This window comes from Crocodylus porosus, unplaced genomic scaffold (genome assembly GCF_001723895.1).
Source record: "Crocodylus porosus isolate Cpor-Errol unplaced genomic scaffold, CroPor_comp1, whole genome shotgun sequence".
Lineage (NCBI taxonomy): Eukaryota > Metazoa > Chordata > Crocodylia > Crocodylidae > Crocodylus > Crocodylus porosus.
This window is the reverse complement of record NW_017728907.1, coordinates 9,082,217-9,092,380: the sequence shown is the minus strand read 5'-3', so window position 1 is coordinate 9,092,380 and position 10,164 is coordinate 9,082,217. Positions and strand designations below refer to the sequence as shown.

At 43.3% G+C, this 10,164-nt stretch overlaps 1 long non-coding RNA gene across 1 annotated transcript in view; it reads left to right on the top strand.

The window, feature by feature from the left end:
* The first annotated feature begins 5,960 nt into the window (after positions 1–5,960).
* Positions 5,961–10,164, top strand: part of LOC109307057 — a 326,340-nt gene continuing 322,136 nt past the window's right edge. The window contains exon 1 of the long non-coding RNA XR_002100153.1: positions 5,961–6,062. This is a non-coding gene — a long non-coding RNA (uncharacterized LOC109307057). The remainder of the gene's footprint in view (positions 6,063–10,164) is intronic.

The window sequence follows — 10,164 nt, the reverse complement described above, 5'->3', positions numbered from 1 at the left end:
CTAAAGAATATTGGCAATAATAGGAGGAAATTCCAAAAGCACAAGTGGATACTATAGGCTAAAGTGTTACATTGTGCTGTTTGCTGTCAGCTGCCTTAGGCCTCCTAGGTCGAGGATCAGGGAGGGTCATTAAATGGAAGCATTTTCAGATGATTAGGTGACCAAATACTTCCTTTTCTCTGACTTTCCCACTGTTTATTGCAGTTTGGATGGTAGAAAAAAACTCTAAACAGGGGAAAACAAAGGTATTGGGTATTGTCAAAGTCTCACAAGGACAATAGGATTCTTGGGCAAAACAGAATAGCAGAGGAACATATGTTAGTAACAGAAAGAAAAAGGACATGATTCAAAAGCAAGGCTTTGTACAGGAAGGAATAATAGTGGATCCTCATGGGATTCAGATCAAAGCCCAAAGAATGCTAAGTGGTGAGGAAACTCGGGTAGAGAAATGTGTATTGGTGCTTTTATTGTTTTGTCTAGATCTGGAAACATATTATGCTAGCTGAAGTAAAGGTGACATTTTGAACCCCTTATAAAGAACCTGGGGATTTTCTTCCACTATCCTGTAACCCTGAAGAAGTAACCTGTGTGTCAGAGTAGACTGCTTGGAAAAGTACACTTAAGCTACTGGAGAGTCTGCCTGGCTAAGAGTCACGAGAAGCTGAGCTACAAGCGAATATTGCCATAAAGAGGGAACAGAAAGCCTATGGCCAAGAAGGAAAGGAAAAGAGGCTATGCTGAAACTTGCTAAGAGCCAGAGAAGCTTAAGAGTACATGGGTCCAATGTGCTGGGCTCAGACAGAAGCCTAGTAAGCAGTTAGCTAGTGGAGCTCACTGAGACTATATCCAAGCAGAATCCCCAAGACTCCTGACAGAGCACTCATGGATGCCTCTATCTGTAACCTGCTACAACAGAAATGAAGTTGGTTTAATGTATCTTGTGCTGTGGTGTGTTCCCAGGGTGTAAACTCATGCACAGTTGAAATTCTTGCAACCCCAGAATTGGCGGAATAGCAAACAGTCACAAAAAGAGCAGAACAGAATTGCCATGTGACCTGCAGAGATTAGAGCAATAGGCATAACAGTCGATTTGCACTGGAATTGGTTCAGTTACAAACCATTGCACCCACCCACCTGCAGACATCCCAAAACACTGATGCGTGGAGACTTATAACAAGCTAGAAATCTTAAAAATCTTTGGCAGCTGTGGTAAGGCAGTTTTACTTGCTCTTTTCTGGATAATTACGTGATCAGGGCAAGTCTTGTTATGATCCCCAAAAGAATGCCTCTTGGATGCTTTTCTTTTCTCCTTCTCTCAGTGGGAGTAATTAAGGGAAGAAATAAATTAATCCCAGATACTTGAGTTAAAAGAAATGGGATTCACTTATAAGGGAGAAGAGGAAAAGCTACTTGAAAAAACAGAGTTTGTTCTTTCTGACATGGAGAAGACTCACCTATTTCAACCCCCTTTCTCTGGCTGAAGTGAGGAATCAGCGGTAAGAGAAGTAGAGGTAAGAGAGGATGCCTGCTAGGGGGAATTTCTGAGGTTGACTACTTTTCTGTTTGCAAATGCAGCATTTTATAGGAATGAGGAGAGTGACTACAGTGGGTAGATCAGGGTAAAAGGGCCTTCCCTGTCCTTTTCTCCAGAGAGATGAGAATAAATGTCACCTATCCTAGTAGCTTTCCTATCTGAGAGGCATCAAAATAGGTTGTTTGGCATCTCTCCTTCACTGATATAAAGAGGTAAGAGAGAAGATAATGACTGGGAGAGAATGGAAATGGAACATAAAGAGGCAAGGACATGGAAGGAGGAGGAGGGGAAGTAGAAGATGAGAATCAGTGGTGGCACATAGGGGGTGCACGAGGATCCATGTGCACCCCCTGAGAGTGTCGGTGCATCCCCTGACCAGCCATGCTCCCCACTTAGGTGATGGGGGTGGGGTAGGCAGGAGCATTGGTAACTCCCCTGCAAGCACCGGCTGGGGAGTGGGAGCATTGGATGTAGGCCGTGGCACTTCCGAAAGTGGCCGCAGCCACTTTCAGGAGCAGCATGGCTGCTCACTGGTTGGTAAGTTTTGCCATGGGGGGCCCCTCCCAGTTGGCACGATTGGCTGAGGGGGATCCCCCCGGTTGCTGACTGGTTGCTGGGGGGCACATGCCCCACCTGACTAAGGTGGCACCAGTTGCCCATGATGAGAATGAAAGGAGGGATGGAGCAAGAGGTAAAACTGAGAGAACGATTGGGTATTTACTTAAAGAGGACACAAAGGGAAACAGTGGTAGGGTTGGGTACTAGAAGGTTAGAGAATTAGAAGTAGGTTGGATTAGAAATAGCGGATGAAAAAGTATAAAAGAAAGGGAAGGAAAAGTAAATTGCAGAGAAGTAAATTGCAAAGAAAGAGAGACTAGAGGACAATTATAGATAAACAGAGTTGAAATAATTAAAAGAAGAAAGGGTGTGAGGAAAAAGCAGGGTTTTGGCAATTTGGGTACTATACTGAGATAATATTGGCTCAGATTTAAGGCACTTTCTCCTGTTTTTGGTGTCTTACAGTGCCTTTTCATCTTTGTCCACTATGGGTTCCTAATGTGGCTGTAATGTTTGGGTAGCTGGGTGACCAGGTGCAGCTGGTTAACATCAGGTTGTCTGTCTCCTCAGAGGCAAGGCAGCTACAAACAAAACCACCTCCTACCTTTTCCCTGGAGCCTTATACATCAGAGGCTTGAAAAAGGGAGAGCAGAGCCAGCTTTACCTAGCAGAAATCCTTCACCTGACAATCCCGCAAGGCTGTTGCATCAAAATACCTAATATTATCTAATATAAAGGATGTCCTGGGGGAGGGTGTAGGGTGATCTCTGGACCAGAGCAAGTGGAAGAATTATCATCTGGAAGCTCTGTCATGCATGTGTGATGGGCTGGCTGGCAGTGACCTGGCCCAGGGGTTTTGAAAGGGCACAAGATGATTGGAGGACTTGGGATTCCCTTTCCACACCAATCAGGCCCCAGAGATTCACCCTTCCTGGCCCCTGATTGGCCCCTTGGCTCACCTGGAGGGGGATAAAAGGGGCAGCACAGCTGATTCAGGGGAGACCAGTGAGGGACCACAAGGAAGGAGATTCAAAGAGCTGGCAAGAGCTGGGCCAGCGGGGTGGGAGCAGTTGCCCCAGAAGCACCTGAAGCAGTGGGACCTGCAGGCAGTGGTAGGACCCTCAGCAGCGCGACATGCAGCCAGCTGGAGGGCTCCCTGCTGGGCTCCAGGATTGCCTACAAAAGACTGCAGCCAGCAGGAGAGGCTCCCCAGCTCCAGCAAGCATCTGAATAGCAACCTGACAGGTTCCCAGCTCTGCTTCCAGCTCCTCCAATAAGAGGCCAGGCAGCTCAACTTGAGGCTGGGGGTCCTGGAAAGCCAAGACCCCTAGCAGCTTGATACAGTACCAGTACTGGTGGCTATGTGGTAGAGTACTGTTCTCTCAATAAAAGGTATATGGTTAAGTCCGCATCGGTGGTCTGGCTCTGCTCTATAGGGGGAGGAGAGTCCCTACACCTCCGACAGCGCTTGTGCACCTGCTTTAATCCCTTCAACTAGAGAGGGGGTACCTCTCAGAGTACTGCCCGGGTTACATGGGGGCTAGACTCATCCCTCCAAGAAGGTCTGTGGAACAGAAAATGAAATAACAGGGATGGGATTAAGTTCAAAATGCTAAAATAAGGGCTTTGTCAGGGCACAGAGCAGAGAGACCTCTGCCAGCTTCTTCATTACTTTCCAGGAGCACCCACCACCCCTGTAAAGTACCGAAGAAACTGGCAGAGGAACTCAACCTGGAGAGAAGAGGACACTAGGAAACAGAAAATGCCCCACAATTTGACCTTTTTTCCCCCCTTGGAAATATGTATATTTTTATTTCCACCTATCTCTATAGTCTTTGTTTTCTATATAGTTTATGTTTACATCTCTCCTTTACCTCTTACACTTTTTCATCCTCCATTTCCAGCTGCTGCATCCCTGTCCTGTTCCACCCTCAATGTATCATGGATAGCCATCTTAGCTAGGACCAGGAAGAAAATAATAGAGGTCCTGCAACTTTGGGTGGTATGTAAACACCTGAGACTGGGGTGAAACATGCAACTGGAACTTAAGGAAGTGAAATAATTAATAGCTGTCAGAAGAAATGAGTGGGAAATACATCTCCATGTACTTGTCACAAGTCATCTCTATGTCTTGTGAGCTGATGAATGGACAAGGCTGGGAGCAGGGAGTGGTTCTCCAGCAGGCTGAGGAAAATTGCAGTAGTAGGAAGAAAATATGTATCTAGGAGAACAGACTAGAACAGCAGCAGTGATGGGACATGGAGAGTTTGAATCCTTTTATGATAAGTTAAACTCCTTAATCACTATTCAGTTTACAGAAACATACACTCCTTCCACAATCTCATACTTTCTCATTTGCCAAAATTCCCCTGAAAATCTTTGCCAAAACCTGTTTACTTATAAGCTTCCTCCAACAGTTTCTCCAATGCTGTAATAACATTTTATTTTGTACTGCCCTTACATTTTTAAATGATCATATAACATGAAGTTATTTTCATATTTAATAATTTTCATTGCTTAATGTGTTCTGAAGATGTTGCAGCACCTTCAGGTTGTATCGCTGCAGTGAACCATAGATGCTAGGGTGCTTTAGAAAATACAGGATTTCTGTAAGGTGTCCTTATGTGTTATTTTGAAAGGAAATGAGATCTTAGCACTGGTAATACACAAAACCTAAGATTTATTCTTGGCCTTGCCAAAGGCTTCCTATGAGACTTTCAGCAAAACCCTTCATCCTATTGCTGCCTACATTTTCATCTGTGAAAATTATTTGACATGATGCTGTGAGGGTAAACTAATGTTTGCCAAGATAAACATTTGTTACCTTGTATCTATTGGGGAGAATGGTTATATTTCAAAGAAATTCATTTAGAATGGGAATATTTTTCTCTGTTCACAAATAAAAGAATCCTGATGTTCCAGTGTCTACACAATTGTATCTATTTCTATCTTGTGTTGGATGGAGGAATGGCATTCTAGCTTGCTAGGCCAAATCCATCTATCCTTAAACACATGGAACTGATAAATTATCCCTTTTTCAGAATCAATGAGAGAGTGCTATTCATTCAAACCATAAAAGATGTGGTGACACGCACGCTTTCTAATCATAATGTCAGTAACATAAAGAGAAGTCCTTTTTAGACATGATAAATAAAAATGACAGTCCACTTAGATGCTTTGCATGCTTTGTCAGCTTCAATTCTTGTCTGTGCTTTAAAGTCTTTTCATATGTGCTAAGATCAGACCATGCCTCTGAATAACTTACTAAGTATGATGTATTTTGTTAAAATTTAATCTAACACACCTAATGGAGAGCTGTACTCCTGCTTTCCTGCACTGCACTGCACTGAAGTGCATTAACTATACAATAGTTTGTAAAGGGACTTATTCTTGGTAATTTTGCTTCTAGTCCTATTGTTACCAGTAGGGGACAACTCTCACTCTCTCTGAGTGCCACTCCAAAGCCTTTTCTCTCTTTTATCCGCTTTGCTTTCTGCTTTCTACCCTATGCCTTCTCAGCTTCTCCACTTTCTGCCCCTTGCCCTATCTACAGTTCTCCACCCCCATCTGTCACACACCACGCACAAAGGCTGTCTGTGCCACTTGTGGCATGCGTGCTGCAAGTTGGTCACCCCTGTCTGACTTAGCCATTATTAAGTAGGTGTAAAGTGCTACCAGATCAGAGATTTTTTTGACCTTTCATGTATTCACTCTGCACATATGTAAATGGCAATGGAGTGCATGACTTGTTTGGTTAAACTGCGAAAGGAGCTATTAGTTAAAGATTAACAGTGAATAATTTATTAACTGATTTTAAAGTCAGCGATTCATAAAGATTTAGGGTATGGGAGAATCCATTTGATTATCTTATCTGATCTCCTGAAGTAAGTCATAATTACAGCTGATCTACCACACATCTTTAAAAGATGCCTGGTTTTGATTTAAAATCTCCCAGTGATCATATCTCTGGGTAAGTGGTTCCAGTAGTTAATGAGTTTTAACTAATTTTGCAATGCTGTTCTGTACTAAATAAAAATCCTTCTACTATTGGAGCCAGGATGTAGTGTGTGTGTGTGTGTGTGTGTGTAATGTATTCCTGCAAGGGGTTTTCTCCACATTTTTCTACCTAAAATAGACTTTTAGAAGCATGAATGATGCATGCCCCCAGCGGTGTAGTGGTGGCGAGTGGGAAGCTCCCACAGGTGGCCGTGGCTCTGTCAGTGGTGGTGGGGAGGGGTGCTGAGCACCAACAGGTGGTTGGCAACCATCTGCAGATGCTGGTGGTGACTGGCAGTGATTTGAGACCACCCATAGATGCTGGCGTCTTTCAGGGGGTGCACTGCCAATATCAAGGGGTGCACATGCACCCATGTGCGCCCCCTACGCATCGCCAATGTTTAGAAGAAATCACCAACTTTTAGCTAGTGAATAAAGCGAATTAGCTAGAGAATAAAGCAACTTGCTAAGCAAAGCTGGGTGAGGTTAAATTGGAGTTTAATCCGAACTGTAGCTTTCCTATCACATGATTGTATACAATGCAGTTGGTTTAGATGGCCCTTATTTTATAGAGCACTGACTCTTTGCTGTTTGGACAACTTGAGATTAAGGCATTCAAAATTTTTCTGTGCACATAAAATTCTCAGACACAATTTACATTAAAATGGATTTACAGATGAGATAATATTTCAGTAATTTATCCCTATATTAACATTATACCTTATCATAATTTCCTCAAAACAAGTATTACAAACCCAAGAAAGTCTGAGTCAAGGTTGCTTTTAACATAAAGCCAAATGTATTAAGCTGTGGGAAGGCAAGGTTAGGGCACACTTAAATCTGTCCTATGCTCACATCATGTAATAAGCAGATGATTGAGCTAATCAAGGATGACAAATGCTAAAATTAAACTAATTCAAGTGATGTCTTAGGTACCACCTTCCCCTGCCCCCTAGCCCCCCAGCCCTTCCTGCCCATCAACAGTTTATGGAAGTAAAGCAAAGCTGTCCTTGGGCAGGGAGGAGAAGGATAACTTGTTACAGGTTTGAAAGGCAGAGAACACCATTTTGAGGGTCCAATAAATAGAGGCAGTTCTCAAGCTTGCTAAGAGTAGCTTATAGTCTCAGTACTGCAGGAAAAAATGTAAGTGAGTAGCTATTTTGAAAAAGGGATACCTTTTGTTTTGATAGCAATACTTCAGTCTCTGCTGAACAAATAATAAAGGAAAATGGCCGTTAATGCAAAGATGTGTAAGAATTAGAGTCATAACAATTTGGGAATTTTGAAGAATGCATTATTCAGGCATTAAAGTTTACATGTGGTGCTCCATTTCTTACAGGATGCTCTTCTAAATTTTCAAGTAAATCCATTAATTTTGGAGGGGAATTAATTTATCAGGAAATGTATTCTGTGCCTGTAGGGTAAATTTTAATTTTGCAGAGGATATTGGGTTTTTCATACTAAAGAGACTGAATTACAACAGGTGCAAAGCTTAATTTGGTCTTAACTGTTGAGTCACAGCTGGGGCTCTGAAATTAGATTTCTACCCATGTTTTTCTTTCTGGGGTAATATAGTTTTTAGTCTGGGTTTCACATACTATCAGGCCCATGATGCACATTACATTTAACCAGTGATTAATTAGGCAATCACATCAGAAGTAGTAACCTGGCCATACTTTCATTCAGTTAATAGTGTGGTAACTTTGTTGCTTATTCCTAGTTTTATTACACAAAAAATGTGCAATAACTTTGTCGCTGGTTCTTATCATGCCTTTAATTGAATGCGTGGCTAGTGCTCCCAGCTTCTGGAGAATACTGGAGCCTGCACTGTGTTCTCTGGAGGCCGGGAGCACCAGTTAGCTGACTGGTGTCCTGAATAGGGAAGCACAGTGAGTGGTGCCCTTGCTACTGGGAGCCCCATCAATGATTGGAGCTCCCATCTATGAGGGCTGTGGTCCCCCAGCTGGGACCCCCTGATCAGCTGACCCTGTGCTCCTGTGGCCAATATGTTATGATGGGATCTGATGCTCGATCCCACAATCACACCTCCTGCCATGCACACGTGGCGTGATTGTTGGGATTGTACCTCCTTTTTAATGTCTGTCATGGCCTCAGTGTTATATATTAGCTGGTTCTGTGGAAGTCATTGAATTGTATAGTATCCAATAATTTATATAAGCAATAATCTTTCAGGTCCCGGTTGTTTTGCAAAGCAGTTAATTGGATTATTTATCAGTTTGCTGGAATCTAAATGAATGGAGTAACTCTGATGTTTGTTCATGCAGTCCTTGATCATGTAGGGTGCACAAAATGTTTCAGATGACTGAGTGGAAAAGGAAAGTGCAGTAGTGGAGCTATAGTCACAAGCAGAGAGGCAACTGTCCTTGATAACATACATTTCGAATCCCAGAATGATTTTATTTTCAGTAATGATACTGGACACAGTTCATTTTGCTTACGAGTGTGTTCAGTACAGTACAGTCTTCAGGTAGCAGAGACGTAATATTTTTAGATTCAAAACTAAATGCAATTCTACCGTAGACTTCAAATTTATCATTTAACTATATAAACATTCATAGCATTCATAATGGAGCAACTTTAACTTTGTACTGGCTGATGACATTTTCTTTCAGTGTGTTTTTTCTTGCTAATTTGGGGCTTTGAAAATTTAGGATTAATGTTTCTTCCTACTTATTGTTGCCCTGAGGGGTTAAGTGAATGCTCCGGATCTTAATATTGCACTGTTAGACAGGAGGGTGTGGTGTACAATTGCACATGCACACATAAAAATTAGTTAAGCACACATATACTCTCACTACCAGCTCAGGCACATACACATCCACACCAGACTAGGCACATGCATACCTATTACCAATTCAAGCACATACACTATACACCCCAGAAGTTAGACACAGATCACTAATTCGTATATCATGCACACAATGCCATATATATAATATATTACACACACACACACTAGCAACTCAGATACACACACATTCAAAATAACTAGTCTAGGTTTATGCACATCTATCACCAGTTTAAGCCCATACATGCTACACACACCAACTTTATAGAGAATCAGTTGCCAACACCTGCACATCCAATACACATACATGGATTACTAATTCATGTACCACACACACACACACACAATGATATATATGCTAATTTACACACATACCACCCACCTACACATACACACTAGTGAGTTCCTAAGTTGGGTACATAGAGCCCACCTTCCTCACCCTGTGACAGCAGGAGAGGGGGGAGGAGGAGGAGGGAAGGGGAAGAGTCGCCCTCCAGCACTGAACAGAGCCTCCCTCCCAAGGCTGGGAGCGGGGAGGGGCAAGGGAAAGAGTCCCCCTCCAGGGCTGGGCATGTATGTATGTATGTATGTGCTTGGTGTACTTGGGATACCTGGGGAAAGGTTAAGGTAAGAAAATAGAAGTGTAGGGGGTTAAAGTTACCAGGACCAGGATTAGAACTGGTAGACTACAGGGGCCTGGGCTGAAGAACTGAGGCTTGGGAGTAACTTTAGGTTAATTGATCTTAATTGATTAAAAGACAATGCCCAAAGCCTGAAGAACAGGGAAGCATGCCCACACAGAATCTGGGACTGGAGTCAGAGCTATGGGGGAGCTGAAAAGGTAGATGGGGAGAGGAGGGAAAATGGGACTAAGGGAAAGTGTGGGGAGCAAGAGGATGGCTCCAGGGCAGCTAGAGAAGTTGCAGGGAGCGGCAGTAGGTGCTGGAAGCTGGAGAAAGCTACAGGACAGCTAAAAGGAGCTGGGAAGCTGAGGGGGGTGGGGGACGGTACAGAAGGTACAGAGGAAGCCTGAAAACAGAGAGATGGACAGCAGAAAATCACAGGAAAAGCAGCAGGCAGTAGGGTAGCAAGAAAGCAGAGAAAGGCAGCAGAAAGTCTCAGAGAAAAGGCAGTAGGAGTAAGGGAGGCTGAGAGGTGGCAGAAAAGGGGAGATGGAATTGGGAGGAGATCAGGAAACTAGCAGGGATGGTGGGGACTAGAGCTGAGAGAGAGAGAGAATGAGGCTGGAATTTAAGATAAGGAAGGG